This window comes from Natator depressus, chromosome 5, assembly GCF_965152275.1.
Source record: "Natator depressus isolate rNatDep1 chromosome 5, rNatDep2.hap1, whole genome shotgun sequence".
NCBI lineage: Eukaryota > Metazoa > Chordata > Testudines > Cheloniidae > Natator > Natator depressus.
The window spans coordinates 61,764,213-61,788,257 of NC_134238.1; positions in this window are offsets into that span (position 1 = coordinate 61,764,213).

Genomic DNA, 24,045 nt, shown 5'->3' on the forward strand with positions numbered 1-24,045 from the left:
GGGTCATTATTCAACTTGCGAAAGGTCAACCATGCTTTCCTACTAGTATGGATCATGTCTGTTCCTTCAATCAGTTCTTTCCATTTCTGTCACCTCTCTTCTTGAAGCTTGTTAATGGACAAGACTTCAGTGTCATTTTGCTCTGTCATAGATGTGCTGACAATGAGCTCTAGTTTCACAAAGATAGCGCTGCCATATTTCTCATGCTGCCTTTCGATTGCTAATCTCATCCCAGGAATCCACGGCCTATTGTTATTTGGCCCTCTGTGTGTCTCCTGGAGACAGAGCATGTGACATTTGTAGTTGGTGCAAATCCTGGTGAGGATATCCTGTTTGACTCCTGTGAGTCCTTCACTGTTTGCAGAGACGACCATCAGTGCCAGCCTTGAAAAGGGCCCATGTCTGTGACACTGTTTCCAATTGAAGGTTTGAATAATATTGGTTTGAAATGGTTAGTGACATGGTGTGCAGCAGAATGTGCAGATTTGTAAGAATCTAACAGGGCCTGAGACATGAAAGCTTCTTCAATGCGCATTCTTAATGCTGCATGAACTTAAATTTTCATCTAATAGTATGTATTGGTAAGGAGGTACAGGGGAATGCTCTCTGATGCTGAGACTGGAGGGCATCCAGATGGCAAACTGCTATGCCTTCCTATCAGACTAATTTAGAAATGTAACTTCAATTTAATTGTTTCTGTATATGTAATTTAACTTTTATTTGGAGTGTCACTTTATGGCCTTCTAAGCAGCTCAATAAAAAAACTGTTTTACACTACTGTACTGGCCTCAGACATAAAACAAAACCATTTCCTTTCTCCACAGGTGGCTATTTTTTCGTTTTCTCTCACTTTTAAGTTGCCAGCCATTTGGTTTTGAAGCAGAAGCAAAGATTGTCATCAACACAGAGCATAAATGTTGCTGGCTCTGAAAAAGGAGACATACTGCATTGGCCATTACCTAGGGAAACATGTTTATCACAGATAAGTATTTACTTTTAATATTGCCTAATGCTGCTGTGAATAACATCTGCTTTGTAGAATTCTTAAGTGTGATTTAACAGTAGTGGTGGAGGAGTTTGAGAACTATGGCTTCTGAGAAGTTCTTTTGTTTTTGTTTTGAAAAACAATTCAGGATGAGAGGGGATTAGATGATGCCGTGAATTAGTGCATTTGTCTTTCCACCTCTTAAGAAATGAGCCCCAGGTTCACCTGATGCACATAACATAATATTCTTATGTAGACTGAGCTCATGAACTAGTTAATATTTATGAGTGTCACTTGTGAACCCAATTTTGGAAGATTGTTCCTTAAATTCCTGGAGGAGGTGAAGAGAGAAAATTAAGTTCAATTCACATTCAGATACAAACACAAATAAAATACGATTATGAGATGAATGGAAATCAAAATCTCTAAAGTATCCTGGTGATGTGGGAAGGACCTCAGGTCCTGATGTGTTGCTTCACCAATCATCGCCCCAAATTTCTACCATCAGTCTCTAACACTGGTCTTCCTTGGAATTCATTTCTAATTTTGGGAAGGTCTTGGACTGTTAAGCATACAGGACAAGGCCTCCTAGGCCTGAGTATAAGGACTGGATTCTCTGATCCACCAAGTTCACTTTGTGCTGCTTATGCTTATGCTAGCTCCTTCCCTCACCACTCCAATATATGAGGAGAAGAGGAGGGGTATCAACAGTTGGTGTACAGTGGTGGAAGAGGGGAAGAGTGGGTAAATAGGGGAATGAAGCTCCAAAATGCCCAATTCTCCACTGTTGTAGGGTCCCTGAGTGATTTTCCTTTAGTGACATATGTGGAAGCAGCTTCCCTGCAGCTTTAATTTTATGCCACGGCCAAGCAGCTAAGAACTAGGGTGTTGAAACCAACTTCCTGAAAGCCTCCCCCTGTGTGCCGAAATCAAACTTAGGTCTTCTATTGGGCAGTAGGATTTGAGAAGAAGCTCTTGGATGAAATTTTACTCCTGGACAATTTCATTTTTAATTATTTATTTAAATTTTACCCACAATATGTGAATATTGGCCTGTTTGAATAGCCTGAGACTCTAATCCTGCAAACCTTTTTGCATATGTTTAACTTTACAATCCATTTATGTCCCACTGAAGTAATGGGACAACTCATACGCCTAAGTGTTTTCAGGATTTGATCCTTAGTGCTCTTGTTCTGACTTTGCCCTTATTTAAACTAAGCAGTCCTTATGAAATATGAAACCCCCAATTTAAACAACATTTTGAACTACCAGGTCTACAGCACTGGATTGGGGCCATATTGACTAAAATAACGAAATAAGGAAAAAACATGAAGATTCCTGGGAAAACTGATGAAGATTGATCATTCTACTCATTATTGTCACAGTAATTATGTCATGTCAGTAGCTTGGAAATAACTTCCAACTGCAACACTGTGATAAGTTCTCAGGTGTTTATTTGAAATAAATAATCTGTTGAAAACTGCTCCCAAGACCAGTAGTGAAAGGGTTAATGTCCATACATAATAGAATTTAAATCCAGTAGAGCCATGTGTATGTATCTCATGTAGGCTATTTTGTTGTTTGTTTTGTTTTTACCAATTACATTCCTGTCTCCATGAATCGTGCATTGGAGGAGCCCAGCTCAGATCCTATCTTACTCAGCTGTTAAAGAGTTTAGTTCATATTTTCAATTCTGACATCAATTCTGCTTACTGTAAAAACAGATCTAACGTGGTGATGAGGCAGTGCCACTGATGCCAAATTAATCTTTACTTAAAATGTGGATCTGTTGTGTCTAAATTTCCTTTAATTTCATTTCATGCTTTAGGGCATTGCCATTAACTCTGCCTCTAATTAAAAATCATGATGTCACACTCATATTTTACCTATATATATATTGGCAGGTGCATTTGCAGTCTCTGTGTTGTTCTCTCTTTGTCTCTCGTCTTCTCTTTCTCTTTGATAACCCTAAATTATCAGGTTCTCATGCTCACTCAGAAGGAAAGATAAATAACTTACATTCTCATTCTATACTTCCTATTGAGTTAATTTATCTTACACCAAAATTCCATCAAAACTGTGTAATGGCAAAACTCTCATCTCTACTGTTGTAAAATTACTAAAAATAATTGCAAATGGAGGATCAATTAAAATAATTTGTCCTGTTATTCCCACACCACAAACCATAAAGAATAACCCCGATGACTTCTCTTGTACAGCGATACCTCATAATAACATAAGAATGGCCATACTGGGTCAGACCAAAGGTCCATCCAGCCCAGCATCCTGTCTACCAACAGCGGCCAACGCCAGGTGCCCCAGAGAGAGTGAACCCAACAGGCAATGATCAAGTGATCTCTCTCCTGCCATCCATCTCCACCCTCTGACAAACAGAGGCTGGGGACGCCATTCCTTACCCATCCTGGCTAATAGCCATTAATGGATTTAACCTCTATGAATTTATCCAGTTCTCTTTTAAACTGTGTTATAGGCTTAGCCTTCACAACCTCCTCAGGCAAGGAATTCCACAAGTTGACTGTGCGCTGAGTGAAGAAGAACTTCCTTTTATTTGTTTTAAACCTGCTACCCATTGATTTCATTTGGTGGCTCCTAGTTCTTATATTATCGGAACAAGTAAATAACATTTCCTTATTCACTTTCTCCACACCACTCATGATTTTATATGCCTCCATCATATCCCCCCTTAGTCTCCTCTTTTCCAAGCTGAAAAGTCCTAGCCTCTTTAATCTCTCCTCATATGGGACCCGTTCCAAACCCCTAATCATTTTAGTTGCCCTTTTCTGAACCTTTTCTAATGCCAGTATATCTTTTTTGAGATGAGGGGACCACATCTGTGTGCAGTATTCAAGATGTGGGCATACCATGGATTTATATAAGGGCAATAAGATATTCTCCATCTTATTCTCTATCCCTTTTTTAATGATTCCTAACATCCCGTTTGCTTTTTTGACTGCCGCTGCACAGGGTTTCAGCTGCTCTAGTCAGCATAATTTATTATATTACTACATTTGTACTAGTGAAAAGTGAACTTCAAGAAGCTTGGAGGTCTGGTTCCTCCAGATTTTGAATGCTTATCTGAACTTTTTGGATCTAAGTACATTTTGGGGTCCAAAATTCTAGTGAAAATTAATATTCAGCAGGAAATTCACAATGTACATATTTGGTACCTAAATTTAGGCACCCAAGTACATATTTAGGCATGTAAAGAAATGGCCTGATTTTCAGAGATGCTCACCACCCTCAGGTCTCACTGATGTAAAGGAGAGATCCAGGCTCTATGGATTTAGGTGGCTAGGTGTAGGAATCTTGGTTTGAAAATGCTGGCCTGTCAAAGCACCAGAACTGCTGCCACAGTACATTGTCATAGAATCATAGTATCACAGAACTGGAAGGGACCTTGAGAGGTCATCTAGTCCAGTCCCCTGCACTCATGGCAGGACACGTATCTATCTCTGAAGTATGGCTGAGCTCTGGGCTTTTTCTTCATGTTGTCTTTTTTTTTTTTGTAATGCTTGGTTTAATTTTCATGATATTTTGGTGAAAATTACTTTTTGCTAGTGCTCATTCCAATGTGGTCTATTGAACAGTATGAAGAACATTGCCCTCTCTCATAACATTGTACATGATGCATTTATTTGCCTATAAGTTTTCATGGTGAACACATCGATAATCCACAGTGAAGTATGTTAACTCTCATGATGTCACATTTAACACACTTCATTATATACATGAACCCACATCTTTTTACATAAACCTGAAAAGAATTTTTCATCTGTGAAATTTATGTACAGCCAAACACATCCATGATGCAGAACAAGTCAGATTCCATAGACATGTAGGCTTACATTAATACTAAGAATACAACAACCCACCCACCCTTTGGGTCAGCCACATAATGCCTCAGTTCCAAGCCTGGCATGGGTAGAAAGAATTACTCATCTCTCAGTGGACTTAGTGCCTCCCTGACTCCATGTGATTCATGGGATCCTCTGTGGCTGATTAACACCTGGGGAGACTTAATGGGCTGGAGGTTCAGTTCCCTTCCCTTTCTCCTCTCTCTACTGCCATGACAGTAGAGTGATGGCTAGTGCAGTGTAAGGGAGGAGTGACATCTGCAGCACAGAAAAGGATAAAGAGAGATTTGGATCCATGGAGGATTTCTTAAGGTTGATTAGCACAAGTTCTGTCCCCAGCAGCTCTTCCCCTCACTCTGTGAGAGGAAGTTCAAATCCCTTCCACCAGTCCATTGTGCGATGGGTTAGCTGTGGCCAGGAGTAGTGAGACTTTCATGGAACTGGCATGGGGCAGTAAAATGCTTATAAGCTCCTTGCTTCATCATAATGTGGGCTCCAGATCAGGCCCATAATAACTAAGATCATGAAAGAAAGTAAAACAATGAAGAAAAACAACTAGAAATGCTGAGTGGTTCTGGAGCAATGTGATAAGAACTGATCATTGTATTGTATTATAGGCACAGTAATTATACAAAAACATTATCTAAAAGGAATAATATGAATCCCTATTTTAAAAAAATAGTAGTGGAAGGTGGTCCTACTTGTCATATTTTTTTTCAGAATGAATGAGATATCACGTTTAAAATAGGGCATCCAACACATTTTTTATCATTTAATTCAATGCAGATAATTATACTGAAGAAATAAAGCTGGTGTTTAGAATCCACATATTGATTTTCACTTTAAACTCTAACTATTGACTTCATTTCATATGGTTTCCAACCTAGATAACAGAAGCCGTGATTGATCTTTTTGTCTCACACACTTACAGGATCTCAATATTTCAGTAAATAAGATCCTATAATACATTGTTGATTCTCCAATAATAATATCAGATTCACTATATATTGATATTAAACAAATTATTTACCATTTTAGGGAGTGACACAAAAGTAGATCTTATGGGACAAATTGGGTGGGGCTGCAAACCATCAGAAGCAGGTTACCATGTGGATTAGTCATATGGAAATATCTCAGCTTTCTGTACATTTGTAAAAGTGAATTGAAGAGCCTACAAACTTGTTTGATTGGTGCAACTCTACAGGAAGGCTTGCCTATGCGTTCATGATAGAACTATGTAGACACAGGGATGGAATCTTTCCTTATTTGTATCAGATAGGGCTGAATCAGATGTAGTGTAGGATTGCTAAATAGCTAGTTACTGGACAGATTTTTAGGGATGAGTTATATAACATCAATCAGTGGGTGCAAATTTAGTACTTGTCAGTGGTTCCAGGTCAGAAACCAAATCCCTTTATTTACCCACTAGACAAGAACAATAAGGGCAGCAGTAATGTAAGTTTTCCCATGTTGCCCCTCCAGTGTGTCGCAGTCGCTACTGAGAATGGAAAGTGATTTACCTTCTCCACTACAGAGGAGATACTTCTGCTTTGTTGAACTTCTGAGAATGTTGCAAGGCCTTCCTTTCCAGCCACATATTTTCTTGACCAGGATTCAATTACAGAGGCTTTTCCCATGTGGGTCTATGCATGGTTTTTCCATGTGGACCTTGCAGCAGACCCAGAAGATTAGCAATTTAAACTGAGTTCAAGAGCTGACACTGATTACAACCGAGGTAACGTGGCATGGAGAAAGAGGCAGTTTCTCATGTGAGCATGTCTGACTCACTAAGGCTTTATGGGTTAAAACCAACATCTTGAACTTCACTTAGAAATTTATCACCACCCAATGGAGAACATGGCAACTGGTGTCATGTGATATCTGTGTGGCACACTGTTAACCAGATGGGTGCATTCTGCACTAGCTTCTGTTTCTGAATGGTCTCTGTTTAACCTAATGGCATGCAGAGTACATTACAGAAATCTAACTAGGAAATGCCAGAGGACATGAAAATCTTTTCCTGTCCTTTAAACAAGAATATATATACAGTATATCTGTCTACATACACAGACTATAGATTTTAAAATAGCTGTGTTCCTTCCTGACTAAGAGAGATAGCTATATGGCACATTTATTGGCTGACCAGCAGATTTTTCTTCTCTTTATCACTTTCCAACTAATTAATTGTGACTCTATTCTGCCTACAAGGTGGCAGGTCAAGCACTTCTTGTGTGAATATGCTTGTCCACACATGAATAGATTTCTACGTGCATGAGTGCCTGTATATGAATTAATAAAAATATTTAGCCAAACATTTGTGCAAGCAAATACTGGTTGCATGAATGTTCAAGGAAAAATTAACAAAAAAAGGGTCTGAACAAGATCAGAGTGAGTTGTGAGTCAGATTTAGCTAGCATGTCCAAGAATAATTTCTTCCACTATGTTTTCTACTCTCTTCAGAATCTTTGAGTTGAGGTTTTATTCCTCCAGTGATTTGGCCAGATGTCTGTAAATGTCCTTACAATGTGTGGATGGTGCCAATTAAATCTTCTAGGACAAGGTTGCCTCCTGGTTTTTTACTTCAGTATGAGATAGTTGCTCAACTAAAATAGCTGGAACATTCTTTTGGATGGCTATAACTAAACAGATCGTACTGGATATGTGGCAATACAGGGAGGTGCAGGGACTCTGCCAGAAAGAGGGGAGGAAGCAATAAATTCCGAAGAATGCTGTTTTTCATACTCTGCTCCTAATTCTTCTGTCCTTCTTTTGGTTTAATATCTATCACCACATAGCACACTGATATTATTAACCACACAGCTATGGATATTGCTAATGTATTAAGCCTTGCAACACCATCAGTGCCCCTGGGGGTAGGTGAATATGAATAACTTGATTTTTGTAGCTAGGAAAAGTTAGGCATGGAGAAATTAAGAGACTTACCCACCCACCCGCAAAAACCCACAAAAAGCCAGTAAAAGAGCTGGGAATAGAAACCATATCTGCAGACTGCCCGCTCTGTACTTTAATCACAAAATCAACCACATATACACATAGACAAAGTGACCCCCAAGAATCAGTGATCAAGAGAAGAAATTGCACTAATATGAAATGAGCTTTCTGATCTAGAAGTTCTAGAGTAAAATTATATATACTGGGACAAATCAGGGACCCATATGAAATCCATAATGCATATGAAGCTATTTGAATAAGTAGAGGGATGCATCAATTTACTATAGGCTCCTACATTCATTTTGGTGATAGCAGTATATGACTGTGTGCATGCACATGGTAGAAGGGGAGGGCATCTAAAGGATGGTATTTTAAAATGGGATTCTATATCAAAGTAAGCACAAGTTCTTTCTCCAGTATTCTGAGTAGTAAAGATTATTCATGGGCTTTGAATTTTGAAAAGAATAATGCTGTGTGATGAGATGATGCAAATAATAATAATAAAAAATTATGAAACTCTTGAAATCTACTACATTAGCTATAAAATGCAATAATCTAAAAACTACTTGTTTGAATAGTTTTACATTAATAACTGATGCATTTAACAATTTTATTTAATATTTTATTGCAAAAAATTAGGATTCCTATGGGCATGGCTCTTGAAACTAGGGTTAGGGTTCCTATGGATAGGGTACTTGGAGCTACAGTTAGGGTTCCTATGGGTAGGGCTCCCTGCCCCAGGATTCAGGTTTCTATGTGTAGGGTACTTGGAGACAGAGTTTGCATTCCTAAGGCTAGGGCTCCTAGCCCTAAAATGTGGGTTCCTGTGATTAGAGTACTAGGAGCTAGGGTTAGGGTTCCGATGGGTAGGGTACCAGGAGCTACATTTAGTGTTCCTAGGTTAGGGTTCCCCACCATAGGGTTCCTGTAGGTAGGGTACTTGGAGCTAGGGTCAGAGTTCCTATGGGTAGGGTACTTGGAGCTAGGGTTAGGGTTCCCGTGGTTAGGGTAGTTGGACCTAGGGTTAGGGTTTCCTATGGGTAGCTTACCCTACCCTAGATTAGTGTTCCTATGGGTAGTGTACTTGGAGCTATGGTTTGGGTTCCTATGTGTAGGGCCCCCTGACCTAGGATTAGGGTTCTTATGGGCTGGGTACTTTGAGCTAGGACTAGGGTTCCTATGGATAGGGTACTTGGAGCTAGGGTTACAGTTCATATGGGTATGGTACTTGGGGATATGCTTAGGGTTCCTGTGGGAATGATACTTGGAACTATGGGTAAGGTATCTATTTAGTATCTGACAAATTTTGAGACAAATAATTGAATTTCCTCTCATTTGTTAAAACTGTTCAACTTTAAATGGTATTTTGAAGAAATAGTTTACTTTCCATTAAACTGTATTAAATACATTAAATATTTCCAATTTCATTATTATTGTGACTTGCATATTTAAATTGTTACTAACACATTAAAACTTCATTCTTTTACTTGATCTGTAAATCAAATGTTTAATTTCCTTTCCTTACAAACATTCAAAAGCCTTGTTCTTTGAAATCTGTATTTTTCCACTACTGTGAACAATTAACTCTGTGTATTTAAAGAGCTTTCCCTCCCTCCTCAGACAACTCATAATCAAAACATGTAGGCCTAGATCCTTAAAGGTATTTAAGCAACTACCTTTCATTGATTTCAATGAGAGTTAGGTGCCTAAATATCTTTGAGGATCTGGGCCTTAGAGCCAATATTTGACCCACTGATACCTTTAAATTTGGATGAACTAATAAGCTTCACACACCAGGCATTTAATTGATTTTTTTTCTCCCAGCATGCCTTTCTGGTGACTTTCCCTTTAAATTTGGCAGAGAGAAGCTGCTGCAGCTCTAAAGTGGCCATTTTGTAAGAGATGTGTGTTTGCTATTTCTTCCCAGCAAGATGGTAAGTTTTCTTATCCCATTATGTTTTTCTTTTGTTATGGTGGGATAGGTGGCACATTCTCAAAATCCCTTTGCAGAAGCAATATTGTTAAATTCCTTTTACTAATAGAAAAATGGAGCGACAGAGGTTAAGTGACTTACCTATGGTCACACAAGAAATCTGCTGCATAGCTTTCTGATTTCCAGACAAGGGCCTGAACCAAAATACCATCTCTTTATATGATGAACCCACTCCCCACCAGTTTCTGAAAATCTCTCAAGTTGAATGTGGATGTTATCATTCTTACAGTAGCTCAAGAAGTAATGATAGGACCCATCTTCTCAAAGGTGTCTTTGCAGGATTCAGTGTCATTTCTTCTGACTCTTACAAGAGACTGGAGTACTTGTGACTATCTGCATTAATGACTGTTTCCTTTGTGAGACACATGCTTTCCCATGGATTGCAGTAAATTCTATTTGTAGCCACAGCGTTTATGAAAAGAAAATCAGCAGAGGATGTAGAAGCAAAAATGTGTGTACTAGCAGAAAAAAACATGGGAAAACTAGACGATGGCTTTGCAGTGGAAGTATTAGGAAGGAACTCCTGTAGTTTTCATTCTTTGGCAAAAGCTTTTTGAGGTAGAAGTGTTCTTGTCTGAGTCTGGTAAATTCAACACCTGTTCAAATATGTTGTCTCACTGTGCTCTGTTACAGACCTACAGGAAGAACAGGAGAAGCAGTACTCTCTTTGGCCTTGACACACCTATTTTGGGATAGTGAAACCCAGAAGATCTGCACAATAGCCTAGCAACCAGACTAGATCTTCTAGTAGTGCTTCCCCCCATCCCTAGCACACTGCAACAAGCACAGTAGAATGCACAAGGCTGTTCTGTTCCAGAAAGAACTGTCTGGAAACAATATTTTTTCTGTGAAAAATGTTGGTGAAAATTATTTTTGTTAATGGCTTAACCAAAACCTTTCAGACTTAAAAATAAACAACCTGCCCTCCCCAAAGAACCCATACAACACTGCCTCTGCCTCTAAACTAAAAATGGCTGGTGTTAGCAGATTTTCAATTTTTTAACAAAAATCAGAATTTTTTGATGAAAATTAACATATTTTTGTTTCAAAATATGTGCATCTTGCTGAAAAACCAAATGCTGTTAAAATATGTTTTCGTGAAAAGTTTTTGACCAACTCTAGTTCCAATGTAAGAGTTAGTGAAGAAGTTTGTGTGAACTAAGGATTAGTGCTATGTATTGTTCTCCACACTGAGTAGAAGTAAGTCTCATATTCTTTGCATGTTACTTTATCTCAGGAGTATATAAGAGGGTTGGGGAATGGGCAGAGACTGGAACTATGGAGGACAAATGGCCATAAGTGCAGCCCCCAGCCTGGTAAAAAGGGAACTTAGCTACTCTTCCACATAGGCCTTATGCTAGCTATTTGTCAGGAGTAACTTGGTGACCACACTGCAAAGCTTTCATTAATTCTGCACTGAGTTCCTCTTGGTCCCTGTCCTGCTCATTGCTTTTTACATTGTGCCTATGTATGTGCAACCTGTACCTCTATGATGATAAGGTCAAACCCTTTCAGCGGTAACACAGCAGAATTCCAGTTGGGATTGTACAGTCCTTGAGGCACAAAAATGACCCAAAGCAGCACAGACGTAGGTATATGATTATGGAAAGCAAACACAAAAGACTTCAGAGGTTATAGAGTGGGTTTATTTTTAAAATTGTATTTAAAGATCAGACTGTGTCTGAGTAGGTTAAAAAAAGCAATACAAAAGAGAAGAGAAATAGACAAAAACCCTACATTTAATTTTTTGTACTTGAGACTGGAAGAGTATTACAGTGTTTCACTGCATTCTTAGCCACCCCCGAACCCCTTCCCTCACTCCCCCAGCTACTCTCAGAAAATTTCAGGAAAGACGGCATAATTTGTGGAGTTTGTCTGTATGGAGATTCTTTTCAGTCTTTTTTTCAATTTCTCTGTTTCAGCCTTGTGTGTGTGTGCATGCATTACCAACAGCAATTTGCTTTGGCATCTTGTTGTAAAGCCATATAAAGAGCGCTTCCCTTGTCATGCTCATGCATGCTTTAATATGGAGGCTTTATCAGGAAGCTGTTTGTCAGACACCCTATTAGGAGATATTGTGAGAGTAATCAAAGACATTAGAGCTAAAATTATTCCCTCTCAGCCTGTACCCACACTCAGCAAGGTGACATTTTGCCTACTTTAAAAAGATGGCAGGCTCCTTGGCTTTTAGGATATGAATATATTTTTTCCTTTTTTAGGTTCATATTTAAAGACCAAAGTAATTGGCCGAAATTCTTTATTTCTTACATGCATTAAAAATCCTTCCTAAAAGGATTGTGTTTTAAAACTCTGTGTAGAACTAAAGTTCCTTGCAAATATGTGGTTTATTTTAACATAAATGTTTAATACAAACAAATCTAATCAATACTATTCTGCTAACTTCATTATATGATCATATTTCTGTGACTTTGTATGGGGGTAGGGGGAAAAAGGAAGGGAGAATGTTTGTGCAACATTTATGTGAAACCTGGAAGATCTATTTGTCTGTTATGGGGGTTAAGGGTTCTTTTTCAGTTTTCATCAAACTTAATTCACCCAAAATTCCATCTAGCAGTGGTCTTGGAGATGCTGCATTTCTGAGATTTATATGGAAGTTCTGAGAAGAAGGGAAGGTTTTTTGTATCCCTTATAAAATGGCAAAGGGAAATGGTATCCTGTGAGAAGAGCCTCTAGAAGAGGAACGAGCAAGAGAGATGAAGAGTGGAAATATCGACAGGAGGCTGGGAGCCGGGTCTGATTTTTAAAGCATGGTCTGAGAGGCCTCTGTGGATATGTCTAATCTGCAGTTAAAAACCCATGGCTTGCTCATGCCAGATGACTTGGGCTCACAGGACCTGGGCTAAGGGGCTGTTTAATTGCAGTGTAGCTGTTCAGGCTTGGGTTGGAGCCCAGGCTCTAGGACCCTGCAAGGGTCCCATACACTGCAATTAAACAGATCCTTAGCCCAAGCCCTCAAGCCTGAATCAGCTGACATGGACCAGCCACAGGTGTCTAATTGCAGTGTAGACATACCCTATGTGAACTATGTTGGGAACCATTTGTGAACAGAAGGACTTCTTTAATATCACAGTTTTTCACAAAAAATGTTTGTCACACATTGAATTCCATTTTTAGCAGCTGAGTGAAGGTGCTCCTGGATGTCATTATTTCCTTTGACTCTCTTCCACCTTCTAAGAATCTGGTCACTGTGACCGTTTGTGCATTGAGATGGACTGGATTGGCTCTCTCCAGAGAGATTTGTGCCACACTCTTGTAGCTACAGGTGGTCTCTATAGAGTGATGCAAAACTGTCCCTATTCCCTAGACTCATGATTCCTATCCCCTAATTACCTGAACAGAAAGGAACTAAAATCAGAATCGGAACTCAGAACCCCCAGCTAGCGAGTATATTGCACTGCCACTCAACCACTGGGCCAGCCACTTATATTTTTAGAAATAAATTTCTAACTATGTTTAGCTCTTGATGACACCAGAATGCCAAAGCAGTTGCTGTACCTGAACTGAAAGTGGGTAACCACACACGAGGCAGCCAGAAGGATGCTTCAAGGACACACTGAAGCATAACTTGAAACAGTGCAGCATTGATGTTGACAGCTAGGAGGCATCACTGAGAGAGAAATCACACCTACAAGTAGCAGTCAAGGGGGTTATTCTATTTAAGAAGAATCGCCATATGGATCTTGAGGTACAGAGGCTGAATCATAAACAGCAGCATATTCAGCAGGCTCTGACTATAATCAGGCGTCGAGCTATATATTCAAAGCGGAAAGGACCGCCACTCATGCATTGGCCGTTTTAGCTCATTCACACTCACAAGATGTAATACAGTTGTCAGTGTCTTCTTTGTCACAAAGGTAACAACAACAACTCTTGATACTGGGCTTGATGGACCTTTAGCCTGACCCAGTATGGCCATTCTCATGTTCTTATGATGACAGTTACATAAGTATAATAAGTATCATTCTTCTCTTACTTTGATGTAAATTAGGAGAAATTCCATTCAAGTGAATGGAGCTATGTTGCTATAAAACCACTGTGAGATCAGAATTGGTTTCTATGGACCAGATTTTGGCCGCCATGCTACCCCTATATTCTTCACTGGCAGCATATAGGGGCTATGAGGAGTGGCAATAAGTCAGAAGCAGCACAGGGCCAATGTAAGCGTATGGGACATGGCCAAGTTTAGGAAGGGATGTGCTTGTATTGCTTAGTATTGCAAGGATTCACTGCTGCAAGAGCAGCCTAATAGATAGTCTGGATTTATGGCTGCATAAATTAGAGCTGCTTAAATTAGAGCAATCTTGAGGGATGATGCTGGCCCCTACAGTAGCTCAAAATCCACGTGGTGCAAAGGTGGGTGCCTCTGTCGAGCTGTACGCTCTGTGCTGAGCCTCCCAAGAAACACAACACAGGATCTAGCCTAGCGTGTTTTCTCCCTGAACAGATATAGTTGATTTGAGACAGGCAAAACTGACCCACTATTTACGGTACTTGTTATTTAATGAGGTCAGCTTCCTTGTGAGCTCATCTCAAGGAATTATAGCAGCAGCTGTTAGAGCTGCTTTAGTGAAGGATCTACTAGAGGTTTCAAAAGCTTGTTTTTCTGCTAATAGCTTAGCAATAAGAGTTCCGTTTAGTCTGAAACTTGGCAAAATAAAACACATAAAAATATTAAATGAATCAGCATATACTAGGCCTGATTCACCACTCCGTTACACCAGTTTTAGACCAGCATAACTCATTTAGTTTTAGTGGTATAAAGAAGTAGCATATTTGGCCGGTTATCCGATTCCTCAAAAGATGTCCTTCCAATCAGGTAAATAATGCAGTTTGAAAAATCATCTAAATATGTATTTAGGGAAGGTATCTGTATATACCTGATAAAAAATGATAAGTCCTACGTTGTGGGGATTTTTTTGTCAGGTCCCTTTAAAGGCTTTTTTAGTGTGTTTAAATATAGCCCTAACTGAATTTAAATGACTAAAAAAGCATTTAAATGCTGTTAAGAGTCTGAAAAACTCAGAAGAGCATGAAAAATGACAGTAAGACATTGTAAACTTGCACGTGGCCTCAGATAGTGAACAGATCTCAAAAGAAGGTGGATTATCATTACTATGGTTGTATATGATTGTTTCCCCAGTGTGATAGGTGCTGTCCACATATGCCTGAATATATGATTTAAATAAAATAAAGATAGAAAAAGTCTAGTGCTAATAAAAGATTTCGTGATTGTTTATGGAATAAGAAAAACTATAGGGGTACATTTTTAACATTGAATTTTTTTTTTAGATGAATATAGAGAATTGGTGCTTCCTGATGCTTTTGGCCCCAATCCTGCATCCATTTACACATGTGAATAATCCCATTGAACTCATGAGACTGCTGGAAGCTTTGCATGTGATTTGGGTGCAACCACAATATTAATAACAACAGGCAAATACAATGCATGGCCTTTCTTCGGCAATCTGTTCTGTTCAAGCTGAGCCATGTTGATTTCAGTAGGACTCCATGATGGCGTAAGAGCCCACTGTCACAACCCAATGGCCCCCTCCCTCAGGGGGTCCCCTGGGGAGATAGATCAGCATTATATGTTGCTAACACTGTCACAGGCATTGCAAAGTATTCTGGGAAGGGTTAAAGGTGTGAGTGTAAGTGAAAGGTTCCTTTGCAGGTTGTACAAGGCCGAAGAGGGAGGAGGAGAGAAGAGAATGGGTTAACTCAACAGTTCAGCTCAGCCTAAAGATAAGATGCTGGCACCAGTCCCAGGTCACTGCGCTGAAACAAACTCTCTGCAGCCAAGAAGCCTGCCGCTGCGTCCGTATCTCACCCAACCCCAGCTATCTGTGAGAAAAAAGAAAGAAGCCGGACAGGACTGCAGAGACTGCAAAAACTAGGAGTCAGCGAAGGCCAACGAGGGGGAAAACAAAGTCTTGCATCTCTAAAGCTGGTGTGTTTTGGGAAAGCTGAGGAAGCCACGGGGAACTGATACACAGAGCCTGGGGAACAAAGGTCCCCGAAGAAGATGCCCCCAAGAGACCCCAGGGACTTAAAACCCTCTCGGGAGCTGAGGCAAATCAGAGATCAACAGCAGACCCTGGATGACCCGTGCATGGGACAAGAACTCCCGTCCACCCCACCCCCTCTTCTTCTTTCATTACACACAGGCTTGGCCAGCCTTGGGTAGTGTAAGTGTGAGTATGAAAGTGGGTTAGGGCTTGGGGCACTAATGCTTTCTTCCTTCCTTTGAGTGATGTGGGGAAAGGAATCCCCAGCACTCTCTCTGCTGTTATTTTTTTATTTTATCAATAAAGCTTTAAAACTCAGTTACTTCGTGTGCTCCATCATCTCCTCCCCAAACAATCCTGCGGCCTCAGCCTGATCACCTGACGCCTCAGGCAGATTGGTAACAGAAATCTGTCACACCACTAGAGTGTATCAGATTGCTGGATTGGGCCATAGGGACCAGGGGTGCTATTATAAAACCAGGCACCAGGTGGTCAGTTAAAGGTGGAGTTTTGATTTAACTCACATCTTTGCTGTTGTTCATTTAGGATTCACACATATGGCTAAACCCACACATGAGTCTCAACATCTAGATGTTTATGTTATTTAAATATACAGTAAGGTTTTATATTGTATGTGTGTTTTACAAGGCCTTGCCGCTTAAGAGGTTATTTATATATATATCTCACACACACAAATGCTCACTTCCCCCCACCACACACACACACATTTTCATACTTTGATTCTGCTTCTGCACCATTTTGAAGTCATGTTGGCATAAAACTGGTGTAAAAAGAAGAACCAGGCCTCTTATTTATAACATTTATCCTTCACAGCACCATCAAAATAATAAATTGGTGCATTTGAGCATTACATGGCAATTAAGTTTTTTTCTCAGAAGACTGTCTCTTAAACAAGAGGGAAGAAGCATGATGATTATTCTGCACACATGACACTCATATCATGGATAACATGCATCACTCATGACAAAATGCATTGCATACCTACATTCCTCTGCAGTGACTCTCAGTTGGACAGAAGTATCAGATCTCACTGTAAATTCTTCCTTTCCTTCATTAACCCCGGGGCCCTTTAATAAACACTATGATTTTATAACTGCAAAAATCAGGGATTGAACTGCTGAATAAATTTGTCATGAAATGCATGAGTTCTTTTTCTTTAACAGATTTGTGTGGGGAACTTTATTTTTAAAATGTGTGTTCCCTAGTTTACATGTGACACATTTTAATTTTCCCTTTGCATAAAGTTAGGAAATATGCCTGAAAGGAAAGCATAAACTCTGCCTTGGTGGTTGTTCGCGGTACTACTGTGTAATCCCAAGGCATTGCTGTGTAGAATTCCAAGGCATTCTCAATGCATTTCAATGGCCTTGTAGAATACCTCTCCAAGACAGAAGAACCATTTAGCTTGATTTGTTTTATGCACTAAACTACATTATTATACCCATCCTCAGTGGGGTTCAAGGTTAAGCTTTTCAGGATTTCTCTGGGAAAGTATCTTTTTAAGTGAGTTGGCTGCTGAAAATTAATATCATGTCACACTTTTTCATTTCTCCTTTCTACAATTACTAATGTATTTGTCGAAGGAAACTTGCTTCTATTCTGCTGGATACAGATAATGCTTAAATGTTGTGCCCTGAAATGCTGACCTGTTATTTTCAGTTTGCTTCTGTTAATGCATGATGCTATGATCTATTAGGGGAAGTGAACTCGCCCTTTTGTTGTGTTTGGGAAAAATATGAAACTGAATACAATATGTCAAACTTGGATAATACGTTTTTCATAATAACCAAAGCCCTTATCCCACTAACACTTTGGAAATTTGAAGCCAATGGAACTACGCGTGTAAAGTTATTGATGTGCATAAGCGTTTGTATTGTGGGGCTCGAGTGCTAATAAAGAAATAATGAGGACCGAGGACTCTCGGATCAGCAAATATCTGTATGTGCTAGTGAAGGTAACTAGTGATTATATGATTCTCCTATTATCTACGAATGACTTTTATGTATTCCATTATTTGTAAATACTTATTTAGAAGCTGTGGCTGGGGGAGGGGCAGTTTCTCTACTATGTTGTTCTCTTCCATCCAGCAATCATAGATACATTTACTTTTCATCTGTAGCAGAAGCCAACAAGATTTTGTGTTGTTTACTTCCTTGTCTCTACAGCTGTCACTGTGATGTCAGCAGGAAAGTGAACTGCTGTGACAATGAGTATTTGTTAGTTAGCTATTTCTGCACAGTCAGCAGAGCATGTAAATGTTTTAGTTTTTTTTATTTTATTGCTGTAAATCATACAATGCATAGATTCATAGTGATAGGTTCATTATAAACTCCAGTACGTAATTGGTGTCTTAGTTGTGGTAGGTTTTTTTGTGTGCAAATCGTATGGATTAAAATATCTGCAAAACATATATGTTTATGCATAGCCTTATACATCCTTTAAATCTCTCCTGAAAACTCATCTCTCTCATTTTGCTTTCCTTCACTAGTCTGCCCTAGCACACTCTCTTACCACTCTAACACCTGATCAGTAATTGCTGCGTTGTATTGGTCTTGTTTAGATTATAAACTTCAGGATAGGAGTATATATTCCTACCTCTTTGCAAAGCAGCAGAGCATGTCAGGCACAATGGGCAGATCTTGCCTTCTGCCATATGGCCATATAAAGTCTAGGGGGAGCCAGGGTAGTAACACTGTAGTAAGGGATGGGGTGCTGGGAATCCATGCATAGGGACCATATATTCTGTGTGCCATGCAGCTGTGCTCCATGAAGAATCCCTGTGCCTCAATACAAAGAGTATGAGGATGGAGGAGAAGAAGTTGTAAAGGAGCTTTGGAAGACTAGTGAAGGAACTGGAACCTTTACTTGGAGTTTATGCAAATGCCATTGAAGTCAATGGAGTCCTTCCATGAAATCAATGGGCTTTGGATCAGGACCATGGGGAATGCATCACCTTTAGTGGCTACTGAAGCCCTCAGAACACCTTTGTAGCCTGTAGAAGAAGTATTCCTTTCCATGGTGGAATCTGATTAGGACTGATTAGAATATATATATATATATAGGTTCCTATTTCCTGTCATATTGCATTGCGGTCATATGGTTTTCCTCTTTTATGAAGATGAAGACTTGCCCATTTTGTGCAGCCCAGCAGTAAGTTCATGTGGTAAGATGTAGATCACCATGTACAAAATGGGAAATATATGAAGGTAACATCTGTAATTAAAAGTCGCTCACTCTTGCAATGGAGTCTGTGTCTGGGCTCACTCCTGAGAGAGAGAACATTCTGAGAGGGAAGTGGCATGATATGGTAAATAACTGATTTTTTTAGTTCTCTGGCACTTCCAAAAATTGGGGGTGGGGGGGGGAATCAGTTTGGGCTGAACTGAAACTGGAAGTGTCTGGAATGTTTGGTGAATTGAAGAATTTTTGTTAAAAAAAGCAAAGAAAATGAAGGGCTACATTCACAGAGGAGGAGGAAGAGATGGTGCCCCTCCTTATAACTTTTAGTCTAGTGGTTAGAGCACTCACCTGGCACATGGAAGACCCAAGTTTGCATCCCTGCTCTAGAGCAGGGAACACTGAACCTCCAGTGTGAGTGCCCTAACCACCAGACTATGCCATTTTGGGAGGGGTCTTTCTCAATCTCTCCTGTTGAAGCTGTTTCACCTTGTATCAAATACTTGAAGAGTCCTTGGGCTAGAGAGAGAGTGATTGAGTGAGAGTAACTCTCTCTCTTGATAGGTTGCCAACCTAGGAGGGGAACATCTGGGTTGCAGTCCCTATTCCAATGAATATTTATTTATACAAAGTGGAACAGCTTCAACAGGAGAGATTGAGAGAGACCCACCCCAGAATGCGCCATAGCTCAGTTATTAGGGCCATGGCCATTCCTAGGAGACTGCAGGGCCTGGGATATAGGCACCGAGTTTCTAATAGGATGGGGAGTGCTCCCCCAACCTCTGCCGAGGCCCCGCCCCTTCCCCCAAGGTCCCACCCCGCCCTGCCTCTTCCCACCCGGACCCCGCCTCTTCCCCACCTCTTCCCTGCCCCGTCTCTTCCCCTCCCCTGAGCATGCTCCACCCTCACTCTGCCCCACCAGCGCCTCCTGGTGCTGCAAAACATCTGATCCAGATGGCAGGTGGTAGGTGCTGAGAGGGAGGGAGAAGCGCCGATGGGCTGGGGAGCAGGAGGTGCTGGGGGGAGCGGTAGGTTGGTATGGGGGCTCTTCATCCCCCCCACCCAGTGTCACTCGTTTCCCCCTTCACCTCCTCGCCCTGCTCACCCTCCTGCCTCACCTCCCTGCCCGCCTCCTCATGGGTCCCCCCAAAGCTCGAGGCCCGGGGCGGTTGCCCTGATTCGCTGTACCCAAGGGACAGCTCTGATTAGGGCATTCACCTAGGATGGGGAAACCTGTTCTTATTCTATATAGGCTTTTATACTGTGCTCATCAGCGTAGTATATGAGCACCTTACAGTACGGCATTAAGCCACATGACTACACATCCAGCACATGCTGTTTGTTCTCTCCTCCCCAAATGAAGAAGCAAGCGCAGTGGAATGTCTTGTTTGGATAGTGTGTGTTGTTTTTATTTATTAATTTAAATCTACCTGTCACTGTGAGTATGTTGGAAAAGGCAAGGTCAAAGGAGTATGCCCTGTACTTGGAGCAGAAAGTGGTGAGGTTTGTGATGGTCCTTCATTATTGGGGTTGTTTATTCCATAGTCTCACAGAACCCATGGAGAAGGTTCTATCTCTCGCTCAGATCAGCTGGGTTCCAGTCTATGCTACAGATTAGGGATCTGAACCTGGGTCGCCTACATCCCAGGTGAATGTCCTAATCATTGGGATAAAAATTACAAGGAATGGCACCACCACTACTTCCTCCTCCTCCTCTTTTTTTTTTTTTGGCGGGGAGGGGAGAGGAGAAATGGTGCCTAAATTCCTTTGTGAATCTACTCCCCAAAATCAAATGTTTTATACTCATAGTGTTGAAATAATTCATTTTGACATTATCAAAAAAAATGTTTTGATTAAAACAATTTGCCAAAATTGATACAAATTCACAAAATGTTTTGGTCAACCTGGATCTTCTTTTTTTGGTGAAAAAAAAGTTGCACCTGCAAAATTTAACCCAGCTTTAATTGTAAACAGATCTGGTTTTACTTTGAGATTGTGGTTCAACAACAACAATATTGCTAAAATACTGAAAACCACACAAAGGTACAGTGCCTATTTATTGCACATGTATTGTTAATTTGGTATGTAAATCCTCTACATTATTTAGAAAATAAGATGTAAGTGGGATGTTTTCAATTTAGTTTCTTCCACAATCTTCATTTGTGACATTGGCCACATTCTGCAAAAGCAGAGCTTAGCGGGGCAGTAAAAATATCTTATTCTCCCTATCCCAGCCGCATATTCCAGACATGCATTGACTGGAATAGGGTAGCAAAAACCTCTTTGTTTGCTCTTTGCTTAGTTTGCGGTTTCTGATAATTCAACCGACTAATCTGTTACCAAACCCATGATCTTAAATTAATTTATGGGAAGAAAAGGCGAATGCGAGGTTGTCATGTCTTTTAAATTATTTTAGAAGATTTCAAAATATTTCTAGAGGCTCTGTGAAACATTTTAGAAGCTATGAACTTTAAAAAAAAAAAAAAAGCAAAAGGGTGTTTTAAAGGAAAAATGAATCATAGTGCAATTAAAATAAATGTTTGTGAATCTAAATAACACTAGTCTGAGAAGACTACTTTATATTTCTTATTCAAAGATAAACTACATATTTAATCTAATCAGAAATTAGAGATTTCTGATTTATCTGAAATTAGGAATGTCTCCTAACTGAGATGTACAATATGAAAAGAAACCAAAATTGACTTACAGCCTTTTGGTTGTAGGAATTCTTAACTCTCGGGACAGAGGGTGGGTGGGAGCTCTTTACCACCTCAGAAAATTCATTTTTTGATTCAACATATGTTCCTACCATTCCAACTAATATACTTATATTTTAAAAAGAGATGAGCTCAGTAATTTTCAATGGCAGTGAGGTATTCCACAAGGATTCTTGAAGGCTCTTACATAGGTTAGGTATGTTGTCTTCTTATCCATCTTATAATTGGCATTGGAATCTTGGATGTTTTCATCATTGGGAATTTGGCTTCATATTTGTCTCTGTAAGACAAATTCCTATTTGCTCATGCTTATGACTCTAGGACTTACTCCTGCAAATGATAATATCTGAATCAGAGAGCATGAATAAGTGTATCTGAGGTATGGAATGGAAAAATGAAGCATCCTAGATTTAGCCCATTGCTGCTAAAAGCAAAATCTAAAGTATTTCCAAAAGTCTGAGGTTAATCTTTCCATTACCTTTCCTTTAGGTCTACTGGTGGATTCCTCTGCACATAGGTGCATGGAACAGGACAGTTTCTTTTTGTCTACAAGAGCCTGGTCTTATATGGAAGTGCCTGCAGTTTTGATTCCAAAAATGTCAGTGATGAGTTTCCGTCTCTACAGATGCCAGGCAATGTGATACCACCTGCCCAAGTTATTCTTCCTAGGCAGCCAAATCAGAGCAACAGGTGAAAAGTGGTAATAATTGAGAAGAGATAAAGAGAGCTTGTGCAAAATATCAAAGAAATCATTAAGGGGGAAAATAGTGACGTACACTGAAGATGGTGAGCTTACTGATAGCTGCAGGCAATTAAAGGATTTCATGACTCATATACTATCAATTTGTTTTTCATGAGTCATTGTTTTTAATCCAAAAGACATAGTCATTAAATCATTTGAATTTACCGTTAGAAGCATTTTTATTGGACAGTCTACAGAGGTAAATTGATTGAGCAACGAAATGTGACACTTCTGCAGGTGAGATTATCAAGAGATAACTGCACCCCCAGGACAGAAGGTGCATCTGGGTGTCCCTGCTTCTCTCAGAATTGTGATTGCTGCATGATGATAAATATATAATTACCTCCTATTGTTGCCTAATGCCTTAATGAAATTTGTTCAGTGCCTAAATATAAAGGCATTAGCCTGTTTGTGGACTAGACAGGAATGACTAGTTAATATTTGGCTATATGACATTTTTAAAAGATAGAAACCAGTACTGAATAGTGAAATACTAAGTGATCTTTCTGACTGGAATTTCAGGTTGGTCTATACAATTTTTCTACTTCAAGTAACCTATAAATACTCTACTGGCTTTCTTTAAAGAATCCAGTTTATTGTTGATTTCAAGCTCAAGCAATACCTTATGGGCAATGAGGTAAGAAAGAAGGTGAAAAAGCAGTATGGGGAAAATGTAATAGTTTTTGAATATATTGTTGCTGAACCAAATGGCCAAGTTTAAAAATATAGCACAGTGGATGTCTCCACAAAGCAATTAACAGAACTGTTGTGTCTGCAAAATCCTGCAATATGCATGCCAAAGGTGCCCCTGTGTGCACATGGCTCATAAGTTTGTGCGTGCATAATGGGTGCATTGTTTTATATGGATACAGCCATAGTGTCCATCTTTGAAAATGTCTCCACATCATTTGTGCTGTGTGAAGTGGAGTGCTTTCAGATGTGGAGAGTGTGGAGTAAAATCACACTGAATTCTGTTTGGTCTTCACCACTCAATTCTTTGGAAAAAATACTTTCCTTTTCTCCCCCAGACCTTCTCTCCACCTTTCTAAGTTTGGTAGAGGACACCACTGCCCTCTTACCTCACCCTGAATTGATAGTATTTCATAAGTCATGGCAGTCATCAGAGAACATATAAAAAGTACTTTTCTTTTTTTAATAAAAAAAAGTTAGATACCAGTTTCCTCACTAAGATTCATTCCTCTGGCAGCTGTTACTCTAATGATATGTTACTGCGATACAATTTCAGAGAGACACTGCTCTGCTAAGATTTTATTATTGAACATCACCAGGGCCCTGTCAATCTGGAGATACACCAAAGTAATAGGTCAGAGTGATGGATGAAGATAAGTGAACCTTGAAAAGTGATGGAGTAAGAGAGGACAAGAAATTCAGGTTGTTTTATTTTAAAATAGCTTTACGCATGCAGACGTAATTTAAACTTTCTGATTGGCTGGCCCTTACATCATATCCATCTATATAATGCCTGTACATGAATGGCTTGCACTGTTTTCCTTATTTTTATATATAAATTCCATCTCCTAACAGCAATATGTAATA